The sequence below is a fragment of the Schistocerca serialis genome, chromosome 1, assembly GCF_023864345.2.
Source record: "Schistocerca serialis cubense isolate TAMUIC-IGC-003099 chromosome 1, iqSchSeri2.2, whole genome shotgun sequence".
Taxonomy (NCBI): domain Eukaryota; kingdom Metazoa; phylum Arthropoda; class Insecta; order Orthoptera; family Acrididae; genus Schistocerca; species Schistocerca serialis.
Genome location: NC_064638.1, coordinates 439,351,381 through 439,378,692, shown reverse-complemented (window position 1 = coordinate 439,378,692; position 27,312 = coordinate 439,351,381). Strand labels below are relative to the sequence as shown.

Here is a 27,312-nt window from a genome sequence, read left to right as displayed (position 1 = left end):
TTTCATTCAAAGTATACAGATTAGCAGTTAAATAATTTGCGCTGCCTTTTAACTTGTCGATGACCAGTCTGCAGTCTCCTCTCGAGATTGTGACGCAATCCCACTCAGCGAAATGAGGCTTAAAGAGCATCGGTCATTAACACGAAGACATGAAATCACGAGGTTGTTCATAAGAACGGTAACTAACTGAGTTCCGAAGGTGGTTCCTACTACAGACGTTCTACAACTACACGACGGCGTCTCTAAATCTATGGACAGCTAATATCAATAAGTTGCTTGAAAAAAATACGGTACTATGAAAGGAGCACGCATTTCAAACGAAATTTAAGGGACATTCAAATGGTTAGAATTATAGTGTATCCTTGGACTGAGCAGCGTATATACGAGAACATAGAAAACAAAGCAAAATCAATGAATGAAAAAATTAAAATATACAGTGTTCATGACGTGATATAACATGTAGAGAAAAGACCGGAAAGTAACACGCAATAATTTTCTTGCCAAAAAGTTTAATAGGTAAAAAAAGAACAAAAGAAACAATCAGTAATGAACTTTTACCTACTTTACTACATAATCACCAACCTTCTCAACACATTTGTTCCATCGTACAGCCAGTTTCAATATAACCCTGTTCGTAGAATCAGTTTGGTTGGAGTATAGCTATATGCGGTCTTCTGATTTCACTTCCGCATCTGTCGCAAAGCGATGGCCGACCAGGAATTTCTTCATGGGACCAAACAGATGAAATTCCAACGGTGCAAGGTCCAGACTGTATGGTGGATGCTGGAGCAACTCCCGCCCAAATCTTGCGATTCTCTCACGAACAGGACCAACAACATGGGGGCGAGCACTGATATGAAGAAGTATGACACCGTCAGCATTAATACTGTGGCGTTTGTCACGAAGGGCACGCAACTTAACCAAAGTTTTATTGAGGCTGCAGCATTCACAGTGGTCCCGTGTTTAGCAAAGTCCGCCAATAACACGCCATGCATATCCCAGAACACTGTCACAAAACACTTTCCTGGCAGATTGAGGTTCTTTAAATTTTTTTCGCACTGGGGAACCAGCGTGTTTCCACTCTATAGAGGCTTGCTTAGTTTCGGGCGAGTAGTGATACGCCTACGACTGATCACCAGTGACGATTCCCTTCAGTAAGACATGCCCTTCTGCGGCGTAAAGCGTTAAGTGATACAAACTTGTCACCATTCCCCGGTCCTTGTGCTTATCTGTCAGGTTCTTACAGGCTTCCCATCTACAGATGCACACGAAAACAAACTCTCTGTAGCGCAAATTTTAAACTATACAGTCGCCAAATTTTATCATTCCAGCAACAATACCAGGGGAGAAAAAAAATTATCGTGCGTTACTTTCCGATCCTCCCTCATAGCAGTGATAAATACTCCTTTATCATCGTAAAACTCCAATTTGAAAACTCATTACTGTTACATGATATGATCAGTATCTTTAAACTTGTTATTATTAGTGTGTATTGCCTGAGAATATGTACACAAAAGTAGGTTGTATGGTCAAAGGACCAAATACCAATAAATAAGTTATAAACCGAAAGTGTGTCTCCTTGCAGTGTAATGTTGAACAGTGTTCGTAGCAGTCTGCCAAAAACGTTTCTAATCGACGCTAAAAGTCGACAGATGTCCAGTCCTACATGACGTAGAGTCCCATACTCAGGATGAGTATAAGGGACCAAATGCAGAAATTCTGCACCGCCATCCTGAAGACAGTCCTAGTGGAGGTGGTTTGTTATCGCCTTCCTCGTCTAGTGTGTATGTGTCGCGTGGATGACTGTCATGAGTGCTTGTATGGTGTAGTTTTGCTTTGCATCAACAGTGTCATATGAGACACTGCTCAGCACTGGTTGTGAAAATTTTCCAGTACCGGGTTTCGAACCGAGTTACCTCCGAATCGAGCGCCACTACACAAGCGTGCGTTTACGACCTAGTCTAACGAGGCGGGTATTAACGTCCATTATACAGAGGCTAAGTGGTAGCGAACAATCAGTAATCAAGAATGTGGTTTCTTGAAGTTGCTTCCGCACGCGACATAATGCTGTTGCATCGATCCATCTGTCGAGCACGTGAACCGAACAGAACAGGACGAATAAACTGGACGATGTACAACAAAACGTGACATCAGTTCGGATGAAACGACCTCTCACGCACATGGCAGCATCGCTGCCTAGACCTTTATCTCAAGTACTGATATAGCGTTGGAACAAAAATGGTTCAAATGGTTCTGAGCACCCTTGCTTTCCACTGACCTCAGAACCAGATCATCTACCGATTTATAAGGGGAAATAACAGTGGCATCTGTAGTTTTATACTTAACATGAAAAATATCTCCCTGAGCTATGGGACACACAAAGTAGCGTTCCCAGTTAACACAAACAGTCATGTCGTTAAAAGCCAATGGACCCAAATACTTACTTCCTTACGTCATTGACTTCCAACGGAGGGGGTGTATAATAAGTCACTTTTCTTCGTTATTTGGATAGTCTTGTGAATAGCAACTGGCCTCAAAGCTATGTCGCTCTCCTGTATCTTTTTATTCGTGCACTTTGCCCTTGACGATTTGAGAAATGGATGCAGACAGCAGCGGAAGGAAGCTCCTTCTGCACACGGTATTTCGATTAGAGAAGAGTGATGTGGTGTAACACACTGAGGTGATAAAAGCCAAGGGACAGCGATATGCACATATACGAATGACGATGGTATATGCAGACATATAAAAGGTCAGTGTACTGGCGGAGCTGTCATTTGTACCCCGGTAATTCATGTGAAAAGGTGCCCGACGTGATTATGGCCGCTCGACGGGAATTAACACACTTTGAACGCAGAATGGTAGTTGGAGCTAGACGGATGGGACATTCCATTTCGGAAATCCTTAGGAAATTCAATATTCCGATATCCTCTGTGTCCAGGGTGTGCCGATACTATCAAGTTTCAGGTATTACCCTGCATCGTGGACAATGCAATGGCCGACGGCCTTCACTTAACCCCCCAGAACAGCGACGTTTACGTAGAATTGTCAGTGCTAACAGACAAGCAAAACTGCGTGAAATAAACATAGCAATCAATGTGAGAGTACGATGAACGTATCCGTTAGGATAGTGGGGCGAAATTTGGCGTTAATGGGCTATGGCAGCAGACGACCGAAGCGAGTGTGTTTACTAACAGCACGACTTCGCATGCAACCTCTCTCCTGGGCTCATTTCCGTATCGGCTGGACACTAGACGACTGGAAAACCTAGACCTGGTCAGATGAACCCGGATTTCAGTTGGTACGAGCTCATGGTAGGACTCAAGTGTGGCGTAGACTCCACGAAGCCATGGACCCAAATTGTCAAGAAGGCACTGTGCAAGCTGGTTGTGGCTCCAGAATAGTGTCGTCTGTGTTTACACGAACTGGGTCCTCTGGTCCAACGGAACAGATAGTTGACTGGGAATGGTTATGATCGGCTACTTGGAGACCATTTGCAACCATTCACGGACTTCATGTTCCCGAAAAACGATGGAATTTTCACGGATGACAAAGCACCATGCCACTGGGCCACAATTGTTCGCGATTGGTTTGAAAAACATTCTGGACACTTCGAGCAAATGATTTGACCACCCAGATCGCCAGACATGAATCCCCTTGAACATTTATGGGACATAATCGAGAGGCAGTTTGTGCGCAAAATCTTGCACCGGCAACATTTTCGCAGCTACGGATTGCTAAACAGCCAGCATGGTTCAATATTTCTGCAGGAAACTTCCAGCGACTTCTTGAGTCCGTGCCACGTCGAGTTGCTGCACAAAGCCGGGCAAAAGGAGGTCCGACAAGATATTAGGAGGTATCCCATGATCTTTGTCACTTCAGGATATGCTTAGTGGTTGGCACGAAGGTCAAACTTGGCGCTCATTCTAGAACAAACATTTAGTACAATCTACAATGAAACAAAAAGAAACAACGGCATTCACTAAAGTCTGTTAACGCACTGCAGTACTTAATATTTGTGACAAATTAAAACTATGGTGCCGCCCTGCGACTCGAACCTGGTTCCTACTTCTTACTTTGTAAATTCCTCGCATGTGCTGCCACTTTACTGCTGTACGAGCGCCTCTATGGCTAAGTGGAGATATCCATGTAATCACAGCCTGAGAGATGTAAATGACACGACACACTTGCTACTCTTTAGCTGCATTGAGTATTTGTCACAAGTCAAAAATGTGTGCAAGACTTGTGTTGGAACCTGGATTACTGCCTTTACCAGACAGTGCGATAATCAACCGTATCCCTCCTCACGCTGGAGGAACTAGTGGTAAGGTGTAACTTTGAGCACATAATTACATAAATCTATATAAAAATCTAGTATGCAACCAAATAAAAGAGAAAATATGGCACACCATAATGTATCTCATAGAAGAATGACTGCATACCTTGCTTGTTGCTGTTGTTGTTGTTATTATTGGAATGGTCTTCAGTTTGATTCTCGTTTGATGCATATCTCCACGTTGGTCTGCCCCGTGCAATGTGTTCATCTCTGCACAATTACTGTAACCCACATCCAATTAAATCTGCTTAATATGGTCAAGCACTGGTCTCCCTCTACACTTTTAACTCTTCTCGCTTCCCATAATTCCCTCCAAAACCAGAAGATTCCTTGATGCCTTAGAATGTCTTCTGTTACATTCTCTCTGCTTCCATCCAAGTTGTGCTACACTTCTCGTTACTCCCCAGTGTTTTCAGGAGGATCTACTTTTATAAGTAATCTTTAGCATTCTTCGTGTCTTAACGGTTCGTCGTCCATGTTTCAATCCCACAATCAAGCAACACTCCACACACATATCGTCACAAAAGATTACCTATTACTCCGTTTTATATTCGATTTTAACTAACGTCTCTTTCTTAGACACGCTCCTCTCCTGTTGCCAGTCCGCGTTGAGCATCGTGTCTTGTTCGGCTATCGTCAATTACTTTGCTGTTCAGACCGGCCGCTGTGGCCGAGCAGTTCTAGGCGCTTCAGTCCGGAACCGCGCTCCTGCTACGGTCGCAGGTTCGAATCCTGCCTCGGGCATGGATGTGTGTGATGTCCTTAGGTTAGTCAGTTTTAAGTAGTTCTAAGTCTAGGGGACTGATGACCTCAGATGTTCAGTCCCATAGTGCTTAGAGCTATCTGAACAATTTTTTATTTTGCTGGTCATATACCAAAATTCATCTAATACTTTAAGTATATCGTTTTCTAATCTAATTCCCTTAGAATCGCCTGCTTTAATTCGACTACAGTCCGTCAGTCTTTTTTTAGCTTGTTGATATACATTTTATAACCTCTTTTTGAGCCACTACCCACTCCATCAACTGATCCTGCATGTCGTTTGCCGTCTTTAACAGAGTTACAGTGTCGTCGGCCAATTCCAAAGCTTTTATTTGTTCTCCCTGAACTGAAATACCCTTTTCGAATTTCTCCTAGGTTTCGTTCATTGCCTGTTCAATGTATAGCCTGACAAACATCGGGGATAATATTCAGCCCTCTCTGAGTTCCGTCGCACCTCTTGCTTTCCTTTCATGTCCTCCCACTCTTACGAAGGGACTTCGGAACGTAAGTCACGCACGTCGTCCCACGCTAATACCGTTGCGCAAGAGTGGCGCATTGTCAGAAGAGAGCACATGTTACGGGTCTCCTGCAGACACAGTTCTGCTGCGCTCCGAATAATAGGTATAGCGCAGTGTGGGAGTGAAAGAGCGCACCAACTGGAAACGTACTCCGAAGTTGGAGTACGCGGGATAGTACGGTTTCTTGCGAGTAAAACGTCTAAATTGCACACACATTCACCGTGAAATTCTGGCTGTGTATGGACCAAATGCACAGTCGCACAGACGTGGGTGATGCAAAGCGGGAAGGAAGGCCATTGATTACAGACGACAATGCCCAAACAACGTTTTCGGCAAGCTCAAAGAATATTAGGGCAGAAGGATTTTCCAATGATGAGGACGTTCACATAGCGGTTCTCGAATGGCTCTGTGACCAAGGAGCACGTTTACATCGTCGACGAACTGAACGATTGGTAGACCGCTACGACCGTTGTTACAAATACTTGATCACTACGTTGAAAAACAGTAACTGTGTATTGTGTCACTAGGAAGTGTAGTGCAGCAGTCGGTAAAAATTATTTGGCCTGCCATTATAATATGTAACTTATTTTTCCAAGCCCCTCGTTTCTGTACAAGTTGTAATTCATACCTGCTACTTTCATAACTTCAGTTTGTGTATTCCAGTCAACATTGTCAGAAGCCTTAATTAAATATATAAATGCTATACAAGCAGGTTTGGTTCTCTTTAGTCTACCTTTTAAGGAAAGTCTAAGGATCAGCAATGCCTCACGTGTTCTAACATTTCTCCGAGATCCAAACTAATCTTCTCTGAGGTCAGACTCTACCAGTCTTTCCATTCTTCAGTAAATAATTGTTGTTAGTATTTTGCAACCATGACTTATCAAAAGATGGTTCGTTAATATCCACAATTAGTATTAAGATTTGTAGCATCTGTCTTGTTTAAAACTGAAATGATTACATTCTTCTTTATCCTGTCTCTTCTTGTATAGAACGTGAACACCTTTGTCATAGTATGCTCTCCCGAGGATTTCTACAATTCGTAGGGAACGTCGTCCACACCAAGTGCCTTGTCTCAACTTAGGTCTTTCAGTCCTCTTCAAATTTTTCTTGCAGTATTTTGTCTCCCATTTCATATTCATCTGCTTTCCATAACATTATCTTCGAGTTTGTTTCCGTTGTATGCGCACGCTTGTGTTTAAACAATTAATAGCAACATGGTATCTATGAACAAACATTGTGTCCAGAAGTTAGGCGGTACTTCGAATGCCGCCTTCATACATAATGAGACGATAAGTTAGCAACTGGACCTTAATTAGCTGGAAACGACCTAAAAACGTAGCGGCCAGGTTATTAACAAGTCTTCCCACGCAAAAATGCTAAAAAAACTCGTAATCATTTGTAAATCAGAAGCTACGACCACAGGCGCTTCTAGAATGAATACATAACTAGTGCTGTAAGAGTAACGCTAAATTTCTTACTACATGTAATCGGTATGTCGCGACCCGCCAGGTTAGCCGCGAGCGCTAATGGCGCTGCTTCCTGGACTGGGGTAGGCGCTCCGGCCCCAGATCGAATCCGACCGGCGGATTAACGACGAGGGCCGGTGTGCCGGCCAGTTTGGATGTGGTTTTTGGGCGGTTTTTCACATCCCACTAGGGGGTTATTGGGTGGCAGCAGGAAGGGCATCCGGCCACCCCTTAAAAATTATCCATACCAACTCTGTACTTAACGCTACCGACCCTGCGCACAATGCGAGACAAAGACAGTAGCAAAAGAAGAAGAAGAGAAATCGGTATGTCGAGACACTATCCCATTACAAAATATTCATTACTCATTAGTGGTATCAATAAATATAAGTGTTTTTTTGAAATTTATTGTGGACTCTCCTCTGATTATGTTGTTGACACAGATCACACTGTATTTCCTGCTACATGATGACTGCACAACACAATGAGAACATGTGCGAAACTGTCGTTAATGTGAACTTAAATGAACAGAAGTCTGAGTCGTAGTAATATAGAACTCTTCCCTCCATTCAGTCCTGATGACAGTTTAAGTTTACAATAGAACTGAACACTTTGGAAGAAACTATGTAGATAGAAATAATTGATGTCGGAGACAAACTGTTCCCGCACAACAGACGCCATCTATTGCTCGCACACGGCGTTTGAATTCATAGGAATAACAAAAAGTCCTTGGGAGAAAGGAACTGGAGGACTGCAAATACTGTCGACTCAGTCAGAATCGGGCTGAACTGGATTTAGAGAAGAAAATATGGCTAGGGCCAAAATATTTTATATACTACGAATCAGTATCAACTTGGGGCGCTGAGAATCAGAAATTGGCGGAATTTGACAAGTACCTAACCGGGGCTCCGCAGTGCATTTCGTTCTAAACCTGTCGTGGATTCACTGCAGATTCTCGGGATATGCCTGTTATCACAGGGCAGCTTTGTATTGGTTGGGGCGAGAAGTACACGACATCAGAGGAGCCTATATGTCTAATAAAAGACACTACGAGCCTGGAGATTAGGCGAATGACAGTCTGATTGGAGCACTAGAAGCACTATAAGGCGGATATACAGAGTGAAGAAAAATTCGCGCACTCGGACTTCGCGGCGCGATTCCTAACATACTAGCAATACAAAAATGTCGCTCACAAAATTTCGTCCTGCGCATATTTCCGGCAGTAAATGGACGTTAAAGATTTGCAATATGGCAACATGGGAATCACATGTGTGGTAACTACCTACGTCAGGAAATTGCAGTAGGGCTGTGTAGCTGGTGCAGCGCATGGCGTTTAGGATTAACAAGCAGGAGGTCGAGGGTTTGATTCGGGGTGGAGGCATATTTGTTTTTATTTGCTAAATGTATTCTTCGTAGTATGGTATCTGGCATCTTAATCGTCATACGGCGATTACAGTGGGTCTTCTACAAAACATTTGGAGTTACGTACTACGAACACAGAAATGGAAATACAATCGTTTCCGCTGGTGAGCTTTTAAAGAATCCTTCTCTACGTCGTGGACGTGAATTGTTTCGCACCAATGCATCTACTAGATTACAAACTTTTTTTGTGTGCACTCTCCCCCAATGGTCCCAACGATTGATACCAACTATCATTCTTTCCATGTTCAGGTCCATTACATTACGTTAGGGCCTTGCTTCACCAGTAGGTTAGCAACGTGCTTTGCAAGTAATTTCGATTGGACCATGGCGAAGAGTACACAGAAAACAAATGGCTCTGAGCACTATGGGACTCAACATCTGAGGTCATCAGTCCCCCAGAACTTAGAGCTACTTAAACCTAACTAACCTATGGACATCACACACATGCATGCCCGAGGCAGGATTCGAACCCGCGACCGTAGCGGTCGCACGGTTGCAGACTGAAGCGCCTAGAACCGCTCGGCCACACCGGTCGGCACACAGAAAACAGGTTTGGAATCTAGTACATGCAGTGGCGCGAAACAATTCGCGTCCACGACGTGCAAAAGTCTTCTTTGAAAGCTGACCAATGAGGACGATTGTACTTATATTTCTGTGTTCATAGTACGTAACTTCTTATATTTCTGTGTTCATAGTACGTAAAAATGCTTTGTAGAAGACCCACTGTAATCACTATATGACGATTAACACGCCACATACCGTATAATGCAGACTATACTTTCAGCAAATAAAAACAAGGTAGCCGCGACCCAGAATCGAACCCGCGACCTCCTGTATGCCAACCCAAAACGCTATCCATTGCAACAATTCCACAGCACTATTGCCGCTGACAGAAGCAGTTACCGTACACGTGTTGCCAGATTGCAAATGTTTAACGTCCATTTACATCCCGAAATGTGCGCGGGACGAAATTTTCTGAAAGACATTTCTGGATTGCCAGTACGTGAGAAACCGCGATGCGCAGTCCCAGTGTGTGAAATTTTCTTCACCCTGTACACAGCATATTCCCAAGCATTCTGAACAGGCTCAGTACGCGTAGTGCTGCTACATTCAATTTGCAGAAAACAGGACATAGCAACTAGTTGGTTTAAAATAATCGACGTGACAAGGACCTAAAAGTCGGTAGAAAAAAAAATTACGTCAGTTTTTAGTCATTAGATAAATATTTTTTATAATATATAATGGACTAAGCTGGCATACTGGTACAATTGTAGTCAAAAGTTTTGTTCTGTTTATCGAAAGCACGAACTAGAGGGCAATAGTGCACCAGAGAGGCCACGGCCACGACCACGACCAACGGCTGGCCTTGGCCGCAGCCACTGCGACGTGGACTGCGGCTGGCAGTCGGTTGGCCGCGGCTCAGTCGCACGATGGAGATTACGGAGATGGCTGTGTACCTCTGGCATCGTCAGGCGAGCCGAAAGAAGAAGAGATACTGGCTACACCCTATGTTGCAATCCTGCTCTACAAACGGAATATTTGTTACTTTCTTTGTGAATTTCCTGAACACGAAGATAAATTCTTCAATTTCACTATAATGTCTATAAAAACGTTTGATTAAATATTAAAGAAAATTGGAGACACCATAAGAGGTACAGAGACAGCAATACATAGGAAATGAAGAGAAACTAAGGTAAGTTTTATTAAAGAAAATTTTTACCAATAATGAAATTGTTAATGTTACGTTATGTAGTAAGTAGAATTAACTTGACGATTCAGCAAACATGTAGGTAATGGTGACGTAACACGATTATCAATACTGTCGGTGGTTTGTGGTGGAGACTGCGCTGAATTATTATTTTGTGAAGAACTGGATTGCGTGGGCTAGGTTTCCTGGTAATATCCTGTTCCATCACAAAATAACGATGCAGATAGAGGCTGGTGTTGTGAGGAATATCTGGCTGATGATTGCGGACGGTGGAAAATGTACGCTGGGTAATGTTCGTAGGAAGATGTGTTGGATGCGGTTGAGCTTCTTCAATAATACTTAAGACTCGTCGTTTACAGACAACTTCAGGTGCTGAGGTATATCTTTGAAGTCGCTGTCCAGTTGCTGCCTGGCTTCTGCAAATTTTTGCGGAACATTGATTAGCTGTCTTCCAGTTTCGTCTCCTGCTTTCCTATTCTTGCTGAGCACGCTAGCCTGGTATGGTCCACTTTCTGCTGTGGCCTGATTCTCAGCATTCTGTGGTGACACGCTGCTATGTGTATGCGACGGTGGAGTGGTAATATTTAGAAATGATAGGAGATTAAAATAAAGATATGGCGTCTTCCTCGTAGCTGCAGAAGCACATTTACCGGTTAATCTTCGTTTTTCTCGGCTGTATGAATCTTTTAATGTTACGCCGTTTCTTCTGTAACGATATAGCTGTAAAAATGAAATATCTTAGCTTCCAATAAAGTCCATTCTTTGTAAACGTAAGCTACAAGCAGTGATGTGTTAGATGAGTTTCCGCGTACCATACGTGGTAGGAACTGATGGGACACACGTTAATTTTAAAAAAATGAGTCGAACAATTCTATTTATTAGATTATCTTAGAAAAATATTTCAAGACGTTTTCTTTAGGGAAATATTGTCTTAAAAGCAACCTACCTCGCAAAAGTGTGAAGTAATTTAGTAATTTCTTCCTTTCAGATGCCTGGCAACTGGAAATCCATTCGTTGATTTGCATCATGCTTTCCGTCTTGGAGTAACAAGAATCAGAGAAATTTTAAGAAGAGTATGTCCACCAGTCTGGATTATCTTAAAACATGAATGTTTGTCAGATCCGACCAAAAACGACAGGCTGCAAATAGCGAGAGATTTTGAAACTAAGGCCAGTTTCCCAAACTGTCTCGGCGCCTTTGATGGAAAGCATGTGCGGCTGGTGATGGTTCAAATGGTTCTGAGCACTATGGGACTTAACATCTGTGGTCATCAGTCCCCTAGAACTTAGAACTACTTAAACCTAACTAACCTAAGGACATCACACACATCCATGCCCGAGGCAGGATTCGAACCTGCGACCGTAGCAGTCGCGCGGTTCCGGACTGCGCGCCTAGAACCGCTAGACCACCGCGGCCGGCCCGGCTGGTGAAACCAGCAAACAGTGCATCAATATTCTTCAACTATAAGAAATATTTCTCTATTGTATTAATGGCTATTTGTGATGCAAACTATAAATTTGTAGCTGTAGATGCGGGATCGAATGGTAAATGTCTTGACTCAACGATATTTCAACAACCAGTGTTCTATAAGCGAATACTGTCTAATAACTTGGACATTCCGGAAGACAAACACATTTCAGACATAAACAAAACGCCAGTGCCTTATGTGTTTGTAGATGACGACGCATTTTCGCAGTCACGCAGAATTACGTATCCATACTAGGTCTACGACTTGATAAAAAAAAAAAAAAGTATTCAACTATCGTAATTCTCGGGCGAGACCTTTCGGAGAGTGCACGTTAGGGATAATCGTAAATAAGTGGAGAATCATTCACAGACCCCTAAATGTGGACGTTCATTTCGCCATAGATATTGTTAAGGCATGTTGTGTTGTACACAACTATGCAGGGAAGATTGTTGCTGGTGTTCAATATTTAGATACACTGTATTGATATACCTCACTTCAGAGGATATTCCACGACGAATACGAGGGCATGCATCCAGTTCACACTACAGAAACGTTTTGGCCGATTACTTTGTACACGAAGGCGCTCTGGATTGACAGTTGGATTATATTCACTGAAGTCTGAATTACATGTACATGTTGTTCAAAATGTTCAAATGTGTGTGAATTCTTAAGGGCCGATACTGCTGAGGTCACGGTCCCTAGACTTAGCCGGCCAGTGTGGCTGAGCGGTTCTACGCGCTTCAGTCTGGAACCGCGCGACCGCTACGGTCGCAATCCTGCCTCGGGCATGGATGTTAGTGATGTCCTTAGGTTAGTTAGGTTTAAGTAGTTCTAAGTTCTAGGGGACTGATGACCACAGATGTTGAGTCCCATAGTGCTCAGAGTCTTTTTGAACCTAGACTTACACGCTACTTAAACTAAGTTAAACTAACTTATGCTAAGAACAACACACACATCCATGCCCGAGGGTGGACTCGAACGTCCGGCGGGAGGAGCCGCGCAGCCCGTGACATAGCGCCTAAAACCGCGCGGCCACTTCGCACGGCTACATGTTGTATTAATAAAGATAAATAAAAATAATAGAACTTACACAGCGTGTTTTGTTCTTGTGGTGTTGCACATTCTCTGCCCCCGAACATCATAGTCACTTCCTCTCACATTCTCTTTTTCACATTTTTGTCAGCATCTTCTTCAGATGACTAGTTTCACAAAGCAGGGCGCTTTCTTACGTTTATAATAAATTTTTCCGTATCAAAGTCCACGATGACAGAAAGATCCTTCTGCAGACACGCAGCAGCAAACAAACAATAAAATGTAAAATATCTCCACAGCTGGAACCGCACTGACGGCTGGTGGCACACTGTGCCAGTGCCTGTGCGCCCTGCCCCCTTCAGCTGCCTGTTACTTGGGGCCGCAGCAGCACGCTGGCCCGAGTGAGGCTGGTCGCATGACAAAGTGCTGGCCGCACGGGCGGTAGGTCGCAGCCGGCTCAGTGCGCGGCACCTTTCCATGCAAACCTGGCCGCGGGCGACCAGCCCCTAGTCTGGACGTGGCCGTCGGCGCACTAGAGCGCTGTGCCCTTACGCTGGCCATAAAATGTTTCCGACACGCTTCCCAAGTTAACAGTGTACTGATTTGTGCAACAACGTAAATGATGGCGAAAGGAGGCGGAAATTGAAACATTGTTCAGTAAGCAGCGGCGTGGTGATAATAACACAACAATGGAAGCCAAGCGTCAGAGTGTTTTTGGAAACGCACAGTTCCGGCATGCGCTGAGACGTTCTTTAGTTTTTCGGCTAATCGCAACCTCTTTGCATAGTGCTTACCGCCATCGTCGCTTGGAAACTCATTTCCGAACTTTCATGTACTCCGCCAATTTTTTAACTGAGTACGCATTAAATTTTTAACTGTAAGCAGTTCCCGAAACGCGGGAGATTTGGTGTCCCGCGTGAGGCTTACGCGGAACGTATGGTGGCACCACTAAAAATTGGGACATCAGCGAAAATTGGAACAACTAGCTACACTAAGACTGCGGGGTATCAACTGGGCTGAGGGCATGGTACACCTACCAACAGCTCATGGCCCGTGTCGAAATGTCTGCATCGAGTGAGTGGTGTGACACATTAATCTACGAGGGTAATCCCAAAAGTAAGGTCTCCTATTTTTTATAAGTACATAGACCTGTTTATTTCTACAATGGTTTACATCAGTTTACAGCGTAAACATTTAGCTACTTTTCGCCATAATCACCATTTTTGTCGATGCATTTTTGTAGATGCTGTGGCAGTTTTTGTATGCCCATGTCACACAAGCTCGCCGCCATGCTGTTCAGAAAATTATGAACGTCTTCTTTCACCTCGTCGTCGGAGCTGAATCGCTTTCCGGCCAAATGTTCTTTTAACTTAGGGAACAGGTGATATTCACTGGGCGCCAAGTCTGGACTATAGGGTGGGTGGGTGATTATGTTCCACTGAAACTGTTGCAGGAGAGCAACGGTTTGCCGAGCGATGTGTGGGCGAGCGTTGTCATGGAGAATGTGTACGCCCTTGCTCAACATTCCTCTTCTCCGGTTCTGAATTGCCCGTTTGAGTTGTTTCAGAGTCTCACAGTACCTGTCAGCGTTATTTGTGGTCCCAGTGGACATAAAGTCGACCAACAATATCCCTTTCCGATCCCAAAAAACGGTTATCATGACTTTACCGGCAGACTATGTTTGAATTTCCGCGGCTTTGGCGAAGAAGGATGCTGCCACTGGTGTGATTGTTGCTTGGTCTCAGGTGTAAAGTGGTATGTTCAGGTTTCGTCACCCGTGACAATTGATCCCAGAAAGTTGTCCTGTTCGGCTGCAAGGCGGTGAAGAGATGGGCGGGAAGCATCAACTCGTTGCCGCATGTGCTCCTCAGCCAGCATGCGTGGCACCCATCTTGCGCACACCTTCCGGTTGTTCAATGTTTCCGTTAAAATTCTATGAGCGGTGCTTCGGGAGACCCCAGGAACCAATGTGCAGAGATCATCCACGGTGATCCGCCTATCTTCACGCATGCTTTGCTCAACCTTCAATACTGTCTCCTCAGAAATTGACGGTCTCCCTCTCCTTTCTTCGTCGTGAATTTCGGTCCGACCAGCTGCAAAACTCTCTACACCAATTACGAACACTTTGGTCATCCATGCACGACTCACCATACACTTCCGTCAAGTGGCGATGGATTTCAATCGGGGAGTGCCCTCTGCGTTCAAAATCGAATAACTGCGCGCAATTCGCACTTGGCGGTAACATCCAACGGGAGCCCCATTCTCAACGACTGCCAAGCCAAGACTGAGCGCCTCAGCGCGGCGTGCGCATGTTTACACAGCGCGTGAAGCACTCTTCATAACAGTGTGACCAACTGCCACAGAAACAGAGTTCTGTACTTATAAAAAATAGGAGACCTTAATTTTGGGATTACCCTCGTATGAATGTGGAGAAGAAGGTTCCGCTGATCATGTCCTTCTCAGTTGCGCCCGTTTCCAGGTAGTAAGACAAAACACTTAGATTGTGATTTGCAAACGATTGTAAAAGACGAAAAATTATAGCCTACAGTTGATTTAATTGCACATAAAAAAGTAACTCGTGAGCTTTCAATCAAGCGGATTCTCTGTGTATCAAACTGGCGTCACTAGATCAGAAGAACAACGTGAAAGAATAAGAACAAATGTAGTAGAAAATAGAGAAGTGCAGTGGCCACCCACTAGCGTATGTGTAGAACTGCTGAGGCACACACATACTGATGGAGGCTGTGTAGAATGGTGTAGTAATAACAGACACAGACATAGGTGTAGTAGACGTTAGTCGGCAAACCTCCAGCTCTTCCGATGCACCTAGCAGCAGCTTTAGTTAAAATGGTTCAAATGGCTCTAAGCACTATGGGACTTAACATCTGAGGTCATCAGTCCCCTAGAACTTAGAACTACTTAAATCTAACTAACCTAAGGACATTACACACATCCATGCCCGAGGCAGGATTCGAACCTGCGACCGTAGCAGCAGCGCGGTTCGGGACTGAAGCGCCTAGCAGCTTTAGTAATTTAAGTCGAAAGTTAGTCATTTTAGACTTTAATTATATCCCTTTTACTTCATATTCTTTTATTTAATTTCATTTTCAGCATTGTGACTTGTTTATTCATTATATATTAACAATAGCTGCTAGTAACGCACCTTATATATCATAACTATATATCTCATATAAAGCGTTGTTAGCCGACCACTGTGGCCGAGCGGTTCTAGACGCTTCAAGCCGGAACCGCGCGACTGTTACGGTCGCAGGTTCTAATCCTGCCTCGGGCATGGATGTGTGTGATGTCCTTAGGTTAGTTAGGTTTAAGTAGTAGTAAGTTATTGGGGACTGATGACCTCAGATGTTAAGTCCCATAGTGCTCAGAGCCATATGAACCATAGTTTATCATGATTATCGAACACGTATGTTAGAAGTTTCAGATAACAGGTTCCAAATTTATGGCAGTAAATTGAATCGAGTGGCGTCACGAACTGCTTGCGGGGATGAGGACAAGCGAGTGAAGAAACGTTCCTGTCGTCTGAGCCGAGGGAAAAAGGATTGGAGGAATACCGGCCGAGTCGGACACAAACTGCGTGAGGGGAAGAAAACATGCGAGTAACGATACGCTTCGGGCAATACCGAGACGGTACTTGGGCGAGTGCGAGTGAAGGATACACACGATATCGAGCAGCTCTGGATGTGACGTATGTCCAGGAGCGGCGACCCGACTCACCTGACGGCGGTCAGCGGCTGCGCCGGCGCCAGCGCCAGCTTGGGCGGCGAGGTCCCGTCACGCGGTCATGTGGGCTGCCGCCTGCACCTCCGCAGCCGCGCCCTCTGCTCCCGGGACGCACCCTGCAAACACAGCGCGGCTGCCTTCAGGCTTTTGGAGCATGCGCACGTTCCGCACATGCACTGCATGACTTGCCAATCAATGCACTCTCTCCGCATGTATTGACTTACCTAATGCGATTGACAAGCGTATTTCCAAAGCGACCTTTCTCCGAGAAATGAAAGTTTTCAACAAACACAGATTTTAAACAATCTGCTTAATTTTCCTCCTGATGCTTAGTTTTGCCACACGGTAACATTTTATGTTCTAAATAGGGACGTAATTGGAAGAAAAATCCTGATCCTTAGCTTTTGGAGTCATTTAGCAGGACTGAATTTTTCTGCATATATCCACTAGGAACAAGTGAAATTTTAATCCGTTTAGTGAAAAAGTCAAATACCTTTTACCATCATCTGAAGCACCCTTTAAATTACTGGATTTGGGAAAAAATATTTATACTGGGTTGCGTTTTCCCTGAAGTTTAATAAACACTGCAGATAAACTTAATTTTTTTTTAAATTTTTTGTTTTAAAAATTCAATCTTTATCACACCACGTATGTTACAAGAACATAGATGACCGGTTTCGGTCATATCACATGACCATCATCTGACCCATGGCATCCTTCGTGGATGGTAGCTGAAGAACTCTTCTCAGTTGACATCACAGCAGCTGAGAAGAGTGCTCCACCTACCATCTTCGAAGGATGCCATGGGTCTGATGATGGTCATGTGATATGACCGAAACCGGTCACCTATGTTCTTGTAACATACGTGGTGTGATTAAGACTGAATTTTAAAAACAAAAAATTTTAAATAATTCATTAACCTGAATTTTGAAACTTTTTATCAGATGATTTGTTGAAAGTAGGTGTTATTGAATCTTTTTTTATGCTGATTCTAGAAATAACTACTGTTTTCGTCTATCACGTCAGGCTTTTACACAAAATAAGAAATAATATTTTGTCGGATTTCACTTCTGGCCCGACAAATATATTCTATCACCATTTCAAACAAGGTGAGTTTTTAATCAAAACACATTTAAAAAATGAAATACATTTACAAAATACTCCTCAGAACTCTCCTAATTTGTTTCGTGACTACCTTATATAAAAACAAGAAGTCAATAGTGTTCCATACATTTTTAAAATTTCTCTTCTCTGACTTCCTTGTGTATGATGACTGTGCCTCATCAATATGCAACAGTAGTCGGCCAACACAGCTGCTGTCCAGTGCCGCTGGTGCCTCCTCTTAATACCTCGGTGAAAACGTTTACACTCCTCTTCAACATAATGTCCCAAATTTCCGCGACGTTGTCGATATGTGAGTGTAGGAAGTGGACTTTCACACTCATTTAACAACTCATCTTCTTGGAATTTTGCAACTTTTTTCAACAATGGCCTTGTAATTAGGATCTTTCTTATTCCATAGAAAGTTCTCAGTAACTGATCGGAAGGCGGTCACGTACTTTTTTCTCTTTTCTTCATTGTCTTCTCAGAATCTTCATCCTTCATTAATTTCGTAATTTGAGGACCCAAAAAGAATTCCAGCTTTCAGTTTGTCTCGTGTGGTGAAGGAAAATTTCTTGGAAAGGTACTTGATGCAGGATCCGTCCTGTGGTAGAGTCTCTGCAAATTCTTCATCAAGCCTAATTTTATTTGTACAGGTGGAAGCAAGACTTTTTTTGTTCTACAAGCGGTTCGTGCAGGATATTTTTAGTTACAGGCACAAAATTTCTCCGCTCTGACCCAACTCTCAAACTCCAATGTCTCTGCCTTGTCCGACTGTCCCATTCGTATAGTAAGCACGGCATTTTTGTGGTTTTTATTCCGATAACTTTGAAGTCACCGAAGATAAGCTAAGTGTGTTCCTCATATTGGATACATGTTACGAGTATCTTCATGTTCTCATACGTCGCTTTCATTTGAAAGAATTGACCACAAGAATGGCCCCATACACGTTTCCATTATGCAGTAACACACTTTTCGAGCTCCTCGTTGACGAATCTAGAAAAGTTTCTTCTGTGTAGGATCACGTTCAGTGCCACAGAAATGCATTAACTCGTTTTTGTTATAGCAGTGAACCAAGGACTCGTTCTGTGAGAATAAATGAACTAATTCTTTCTGTTATGTCTGTACCGTGAGTAATGTGTTATTGTATCCAGAAGATTCTTACATTTATAACCGGAAGCCAAGCAGTTCCGCAGATTCCTTAAGCAAATTCAAATCTCGTAAAAGAGCATTAAGTTCACTTTGAGAGGACAGTTATGGAGTAAAGTCGCATTCAGACTGGTGGACATTACTATCGTCTTCGGTAATTGCATCAACTTCATTTTCTTCATCATCTTCTGCCACATTCTCTACAACAGCTGGAGGAAGAGGAGCAATCAGATTTTCATGTGCAAACTGGCCTAATGGCTGAAACTCAATTCTTGGAAACACAATTTGTCTCTTATTTTTCGAACTGCACCCTTGAACATTAACTAAGCAGAGATAACGGTCATTAAGGTGATTTTTAGGCTCCCTCCACACCATTAGAATCACAAATGGCATACATATTTTCTTTCCTTTTGTCCACAATCTTAATATTTCCATACAATAGCGGCAAACTGTCTTTGGTGCCCACCCCTTGTGCTGGTCACCAAGTTTCATTTTAAAATAAGCATGGTAAGCTTTGAACACAAAATCGGTGTAGCCGCTTTATAATTCCCAAAACGTAACAGAAAATATTTAAGTTCTTCGAACATTTGCGTGTTGGTTCTTCACACACTTGCGTGTTGACATAGTAGTAACTACCAACAACAGACGAAGTGTTTGATAAATACTGTCTTAAATGTACAGAATAATCACAATATAGCACTAGTAATCCAAGCCTGTGAGACAAGCGACACTTTCAGCGTCACACAACAACAACTAACATCAACAGGTGTAACAACCTAAAGGTATACAGGGCTGTAGTGAGAAATACGGTACAGCAATATATCTTTGAAGCCATATTGCAGCAAAACTGTACGGAAACAGATTTGGAATCAGCGTGAAAAGTTGAGGTAGTATCACATATTAGCCTTCAGTCCTTCAGTCATCTGAGACCATGCGGACTAGTGTAATAAACACATCAAAGAAAGTTTTGCATCACTCCGGTTCCCAGAACTCCTCAAGATAGAAGCTGACTGTGGATATTGTATCACAGACCCAGTCCCTTTGTTCAGAGATGTCAGTCACTAAACCCGCCCAAAGATGTAAACAACCATACACCAGAAGCGCGTATTAGACGGAGGGGGTCCGACAGCCGATCAGTTCCAGTCGTTCCACCAGGAAGGAGGTACACGGCTCGTGTTGTCTGTAGTTCGACCATGCCTAGACGGTCAATACCGCGGTTCGATCGCATCCGCACTGTTACTTTGTGCCAGGAAGGTCCCTCAACAAGGGAAGTGTCCAGACATCTCGGAGTGAACCAAAGCGATGTTGTTCGGACGTGGAGGAGATACAGAGAGACAGGAATTATAGATGACATGCCTCGCTCAGGAAGCCCAAGGCCTACTACTGCAGTGGAAGACCGCTACCTACGGATTATGGCTCGGAGGAACCCTGACAGCAACGCCACCATGTCGAATAATACTTTTCGTGCAGCCACAGAACGTCGTGTTACGACTCAACTCAAACTGTGCGCAATAGGCTTGCATGATGCTCAACTTCACTCCCGACGTCCATGGCGATGTCCATTTTGCAACCAAGACACCATGCAGCACGGTACAGATTGACCCAGCAACATGCCGAATGGACCGCTCAGAATTGGCATCACGTTCTCTTCACCGATGAGTGTCGCATACACCTTCACGTAGGCGACCCAGACTGAATGCCTTAGACACACTGTCCAGCGAGTGCATCAAGGTGGAGGTTCCCTGCTGTTTTGGGGTGGCATTCTGTGGGGCCGACGTACGCCGCTGGTGGTCATGGAAGGCGCCGTAACATCTGTACGATTCGTGAAAGCCATCCTCCGACCGATAGTGCAACCATATCGGCAGCATATTGGCGAGGCATTCGTCTTCATGGACGACAATTCGCGCCCCCATCGCGAATACCTTGTGAATGACTTCCTTCAGGATAACGACATCGCTTGACTAGAGTGGCCAGCAGGTTCTCCAGACATGAACCCAATCGAACATGCCTGGGATAGATTGAAAAGGGCTGTTTATGAACGACGTGACCCACCTGCCACTCTGAGGGATCTACGCCGAATCGCCGTTGATTAGTGGGACAATCTGGACCAACAGTGCCTTGATGAACTTGTGTATAGTATACCATGACGGATACAGGCATGCATCAATGCAAGAAGACGTGCTACTGGGTATTAGAGGTACAAGTGTGTACAGCAATCTGGATCACCACCTCTGAAGGTCTCGCTGTATGGTCGTACAACATGCAATGAGTGATTTTCATGAGCAGTAAAAGGGACGGAAATGATGTTTATGTTGATCTCTACTCCAATTTTTTGTACAGGTTCCGGAACTCTCGGAACCTAGGTGATGCAATTTTTTTTAAGTGTGTATATTCTCCTTCTCTCTTTACAACAGTCTGTCAACCCGGGGTAACTTTTCGATTCCACGACTGTAGAAATCACATGGTGTTGAGGCGAAGAATTCGTCGAGCGATGTTCGAAGCGCATTTTCATTTGGAAGGCGGATTCCTTGAAGTTTATTCGATAGAGAGCTGAAAAGGTGAAAAATCTGAGGGCGCAAGATCAGGTGAATACGGTCAGTCCAGAATGACTTCCTAATGCAACTCTTGTATTGTGTTTTTTGTCAGTCTAGCACGATGTAAGCGTTGTCTTGGAATAGCATCATTTCACGCAGTTTCCTTGGTCATTGTTGATGGATAGCGTCTGCCAAGACGTCTCAGTTGTTGACCAGTGATGGCAACGCCTCGGGGAAGCAATTCGTAGTCCACCCCACCGTCGCTTTCCAACCAGTTACACAACTTTATGTATTGTGGATGTGCGCAGATCTTTGTACTGGGTGTTGCTGCTCTGTTTGGGCTCAACCATTCCTTCCTTTCCCTTATGTTAGCATACAGACACAATTTCTCGCCACCAGTAACGATACAGGATAGGAATGGTCGGTTTTGTTCAGGAGCTAGTTGATGACGACAAAGCAGAGATGCAGAAATAGCCACTCACAGATTTTTTTAATTTTTTTATTTCGGATTAGTGCGTGTAGTACCGATAACTCTATTTTTGAACCTTCCCCATTGCACAGAAATGTGACACGATAGTGGCATGATCACAGTTCATCATATTTGCCAGTTCTCGAGTACACTGATGTGGATCATTGTGGATTAATGCGTTTAAACCATCGTCATCAAATCCCAGGGATCTTCCTAAAAGCGGAGAGTCACTAATGTCAAAACGGTCGTCCTTAGGATGAGAAAACCATTTTCTTCCCATGCCCTGTCCAGTGGCATTATCCCCATACATGGTTTCTGTCCTTCTTCTTTTGAACTCAAACAGAAAAACATGTCGAAAATATTCCGATTTCTCCACATTCCATTTTCTACCGCCCACAGCTCCGCTCACTACCTCCAAAAGACAAAATGTCAATACGTAAATTAAAACAACAAAGAACTAATAAAAATGAAACTCGATAAATATTCGTATAGCAACAGGACTACCGACATGCAAAACGAAAACGCCACAAACTTATGCACCAACCTAATACTAGGCTGAAAATATTGGAAGAGAATCAGCAACACTCGAAGAAAGAATTAATTTTCAGGTAACAACGTTCACTTGGACTGTAAAATAGTAGTTAATTATAAAATTGCTGAGCATGATATCCAGCAGTTATCCCTAATTTACTTAAAAATTGATTTACAGCAGCAAAAGTTTCCTGTTTAATGCTTCTGCCCAGTGCCTCTTCACGTGGAAGAGATGACCACTTTTTGCCTAGATTTAAAATTGTAGGCTTACACAATGCAAGTATACCATAATGATATTTTTTGCAAGAGACCGAATTCGAGCTAACGCGGATCAATCTCAGGTATTTCTATTGGCTGTGCAGATATGAGACACTTCCTAAATAAACACAGAAAGGAGATATGTCACTTCGGAAAAGACATAATTTTTTCGGGACCATTTTCAACACCATAAACGCAAACTAAAAAAAAAAACAAGTTGCATGACGCAAAAACATGCAGGCATCGTTCTGGAACTAAAACCTGAATATAGTACTGAAACTGAGGTACTTCAGTGTGAAAATAAGCTTTTCAGTTTACAATGCTATTACTTTTAACTCTTGCGGCTACGCAGCCTACTACACTTGTGCAACCTGCGTATTTAATTGCTATGTATTCCAAAAACTATTATTTTTAACAAATGTTTCAATATGCTTGACTGTAGTGTAAGTAGGATAACTGGCGTCAGGGAAGGTTTCGACTTAGTGGTCCTCCCCCTTCCCCCCGCCGGCATCACAAATTTCTTTATTTATTTAGTGTGACGCTAGCATCACATCAAATAAGAAAAAAATTCTTCTGTAACAATACATGTACACTGAAGAGCCAAAGAAACTGGTACACCTGCCTAATATAGCGTAGGGCTCCTGCGAGCAGCTCGCAGAAGCGCCGCGACACTACGTGGCATCGACTCGACTAATGTCTGTAGTAGTGCTGGAGGGAATTGACACCATGAATCCTGCAGTGCTGTCCATAAATCCGTAAGAGTACGAGGGAGCGATGATCTCTTCTGAACAGCACGTTGCAAGGCCCAGATATGCTCAATAATGTTCGTGCCTTGGGAGTTTGGTGGCCATCGGGAGTGTTTAAACTGAGAAGAGTGTTCCTGAAGCCACTCTGTAGCAATTCTGGACGTACGCGGTGTTGCATGTCCTGCTGGAATTGCCCAACTCCGTCGGAATGAACAATGGACATGAATGGATGCAGGTGATCGGACAGGATGCTTACGCACGTGTCACCTGACAGAGTCGTATCTAGGCGTATCAGGGATCTCATATCATTCCAACTGCACACGCGCGACACCATTACACAGCCTCCACCAGCTTGAACAGTCCCCTTCTGACCTGGAGGGTCCATGGAATCATGCCGTTGTATCCATATCCTTTCACGTCCATCCGCTTGATACAATTTGAAACGAGACTCGTCTGACCAGACACATGTTCACAGTTATCAACAGTCCAATTTCGGTGTTGACGCGCCCAGGCGAAGCGTAAGGCTTTGTGTTGTGCAGTCATCAAGGGCGCACGAGTGAGCCTTCGGTTCCGAGAGCCCATATCGATGGTGCTTCGTCGAATGGTTCGACACTTGTTGATGGCCCAGCATTGAAATCTTTAGTAATTTGTGGAAGGGTTGCACTTCTGTGACGTTGAACGATTCTCTTCAGTCGTCGTTGGTCCCGTTCGTGTAGGATCTTTTTCTGGCCGCAGCGATGTCGGAGATATGATGTTTTACCAGATTCCTGACATTCACGGTACACTCGTGAAACGGTCTTACGGGAAAACCCCCACTTCATCGCACCCCGGAGATGCTGTGTCCCATCGCTCGTGCGCCTACTATAACACCACGTTCAAACTCACTTAAATCTTGATAACCTGCCATTGTAGCAGCAGTAACCGATCTAACAACTGCGCCAGACACTTGCTGTCTTATATAGGCGTTGCCGACCGCAGGGCCGTATTTCACCTGCCTACATATCCCTGTATTTAAATACGCATGTTTGTAGTAGTTTCTTTGGCGCTTCAGTATATTTAACATATAGAAAAAATCATACTTAGAAGTTAAATAAACTTAACATTATTTACAAGGCAGAGAATGTCACAGATATATATCCAGCTGCTGAACATACACAATTATGGATAACTCAGAACATTGTGACATCATAAGTTCTTGTCTCTCTCTCTCTCTCTCTCTCTCTCTCTCTCTCTCTGTCTCTTTCTCTCTCGCCGTCTCTCCTCCCTCTCTCTCCACCTTCCCCCTTGAAACGAAACACGTGAAGGACCTCGCAAAACTGCGATCATAGATGAATAATACCAGGAAGTTCGCAACATGGTATCGAGCGATCTGTGACGATTAGTGTACGAAACAGTTGATGCCACAGCATCGAATTAACTATGAGATTGGACTGCACAACACGTGTGCAGCATTTACTGAATGTTGATCCCAAATGGTTCAAATGGCTCTGAGCACTATGGGACTTAACTTCTGAGGTCATCAGTCCCCTAGAACTTAGAACTACTTACACCTAACTAACCTAAGTACATCACACACATCCATGCCCGAGGCAGGATTCGAACCTGCGACCGTAGCGGTCGCGCGGTTCCAGACTGTAGCGCCTAGAACGACTCGGCCACCCAGGCCGGCAATGTTGATCCCAAGCGAACGCTAGAATGCCTTATCAGAAATGTTTGGGATATTTTCAAAACAACCTAACTTACTGATTATTTGCCTTGGTTTACCGGGATAGATGAGAAACGAGTCCGCGAAAAACGCCATATACGAAACGGAAATAAGAGGCAGTGCGTGGAAATCGGTGGCACTGCACAAAAAAGACGATGTTGATTTCATTTGCCGCTTTAGTGTTTTCTGTGATTTTTAACTACGCGGCAGAGGGTAAAATAAAAATTGGAGAATAAGGCGAACGTCTTCTGGGTCAGTTGGATGCAAAAATACCTGAAGAGGCGTGCATTTCAAAAGAAATAAAAATCACTTTTCGTCAGGTCAATGCTGTTTCTATAGAGAAGTTTTTTCCACGGGACAACAAGTGATCTGAAGAACGTGTTATTACGAATTCCAGAATATCCACCGGATCTTGCATCTTCCTACTTCCACTTCTTCTCACCTCTAAAGAACTCTGTGGCTAAAAACGTTATGAAGATGATTAATCGTATTTTGCAGACCTTCACAGACTGGAAAACTATCCGACCAAATGCAGTGCCACAAAAGGGCGCTACATAAATTAAAACGAGTATCTGCATGTTGCCGTATCATTGTCAGGTTAACGAAGCTTTTCCTTGTTCTAGAACAGAGATATAACTAGACAAGAGTTCTTTCACTTGCAAGTGGTGTGATACGTCTCAGCGTATCAGGGAACTCCTGATATCGTGATGTTAAGTCCGACCAACCTACTGCATTTTAATAGTGTAGGACTAGATGAATATTTTGGCTGTAACCGAAATATGTCCATTTGGTGCGTTACACTACACTCACTTGCAAATGGCTACACAGCCGAAACTAAGCAGTGATGGAGAATCCAAAATAAAAGGATATTTTAATCCAAATAACGACAGCCAATGCGGCAGATTATTGTTTTTAAGAAAATTAGCCTGGTCCTGATGTCGTTGTTCTGCCGATCACGCTGGAACCATATTATTCAACACCTGAACATTCGCAGATGTGGTCCAATCAGTAAAAACCACTCATAGAACGAAGTACTAGAGCTGTTAAGGTATCACTACCCCAGATAGCAAACAGAGAGATGGGTATATTTCGTGGCTTAACTGTGGTCGAAGTGGTATCTCGCTGGTCAGCAAAGTAGTATTGTCATATTATTAGAAGCACTGTAGATGTCAGAGAAGATAGAATGTTCTGAATTACAGTTCACATCTTTCAATGGAAAATACTTGTGTACTGTTAGACTTTCGGAATGGCGCGGACGGACAAGAGTTCTCAAAAAGGACACATCGTCTAAATACGGTGTTCGAGAACTGCTTTCTTTACTAGACCAGAACCAAACAATCGCCTTCTTTCACTTCTATAAATCCGGTTCAAACCACTAAGCGAACGCTGACCGCCTTCCACTGATACACGCCACTGTCCTATGCACCTGTGGACAGACCTTGGGAGAATGTCGATAACTTCAGCTATCATCCAAACGCTACTGATACCTGCCTGGACAGGTGCCATGACATGTTTCCCTAAGCACTCGATAAATGTTCAAAGTCAACATCAATGGCTATCGTAGCATAAGCTCAATTAAATTCCTAAAACCACAACATTTGCTTGGCTCATAGGCAAAAGTTATGCCAGCTAGCTTCCATCTTAATATGGATGGCACTTTAAGTGGAAAAGAGACGAGAAACTGCTCTGTCACTCGTGTGATGAAGGGAAACCAATTGCCTGTTTTGAGTCGTAGCCTGACACTAACAGGGCAGGGCCACAGCCGCCAACCGCATAACATGTGGAAATAGAAACTGATACGATTTCAGTGGTCGAAAATGCCGCAGAGAGCGAACGTTGCGGCTGCGAGAAATGTTAATCCAAATCAGTACCGATGAACAAAGCCAGAATCCTCTTACACAAGAACACACAATTAGAGTTCCAAGTAAAATTGCAGGTTCACAAAAGCGAAGTGACAGTTGCACTCGAGGATCACAGTAACGGTTTCAATGACGATATTCGAATTGCCAATCCGTTTTTGTTTGTTGTTACTGTAAGCTCCCGATTATCCGGGTGCGAATTATCCATTTATAGCTCCGCGATTTTTAAAAACTTTACAGTGGATTAAAAAAAATCTTGAAGTAGTAAAATATTTATTTGTAACGGTAATCAGTTTCGGTCACAATGTAACCATCTTCAGACCTTCATGGTATAAATCATCTAAAGATGGTAAGATTCTGACCAAAACTGGTTACCACCACTTATAAATATTTTGTTACGGTCAAGACTGTTTTAACCCTTTTTAAGGTATTTCAGCTAACCGCTGATTTTCTCCAAGAGAAATACTCTAAAAAATTACTGATTAAAAAAAATGAAAAACGAAACCTGAA

The 27,312-nt window shown here is 43.6% G+C and overlaps 1 protein-coding gene across 1 annotated transcript in view; it reads right to left on the bottom strand.

Moving 5' to 3' along the window:
* LOC126472713 (steroid hormone receptor ERR1) overlaps positions 1-27,312 on the bottom strand; it is a 489,204-nt gene that overhangs the window by 370,164 nt on the left and 91,728 nt on the right. Inside the window, exon 2 of the mRNA XM_050099956.1 lies at positions 16,445-16,566. The gene's annotated coding sequence lies outside the window, so the exon portion shown is untranslated. The remainder of the gene's footprint in view (positions 1-16,444; positions 16,567-27,312) is intronic.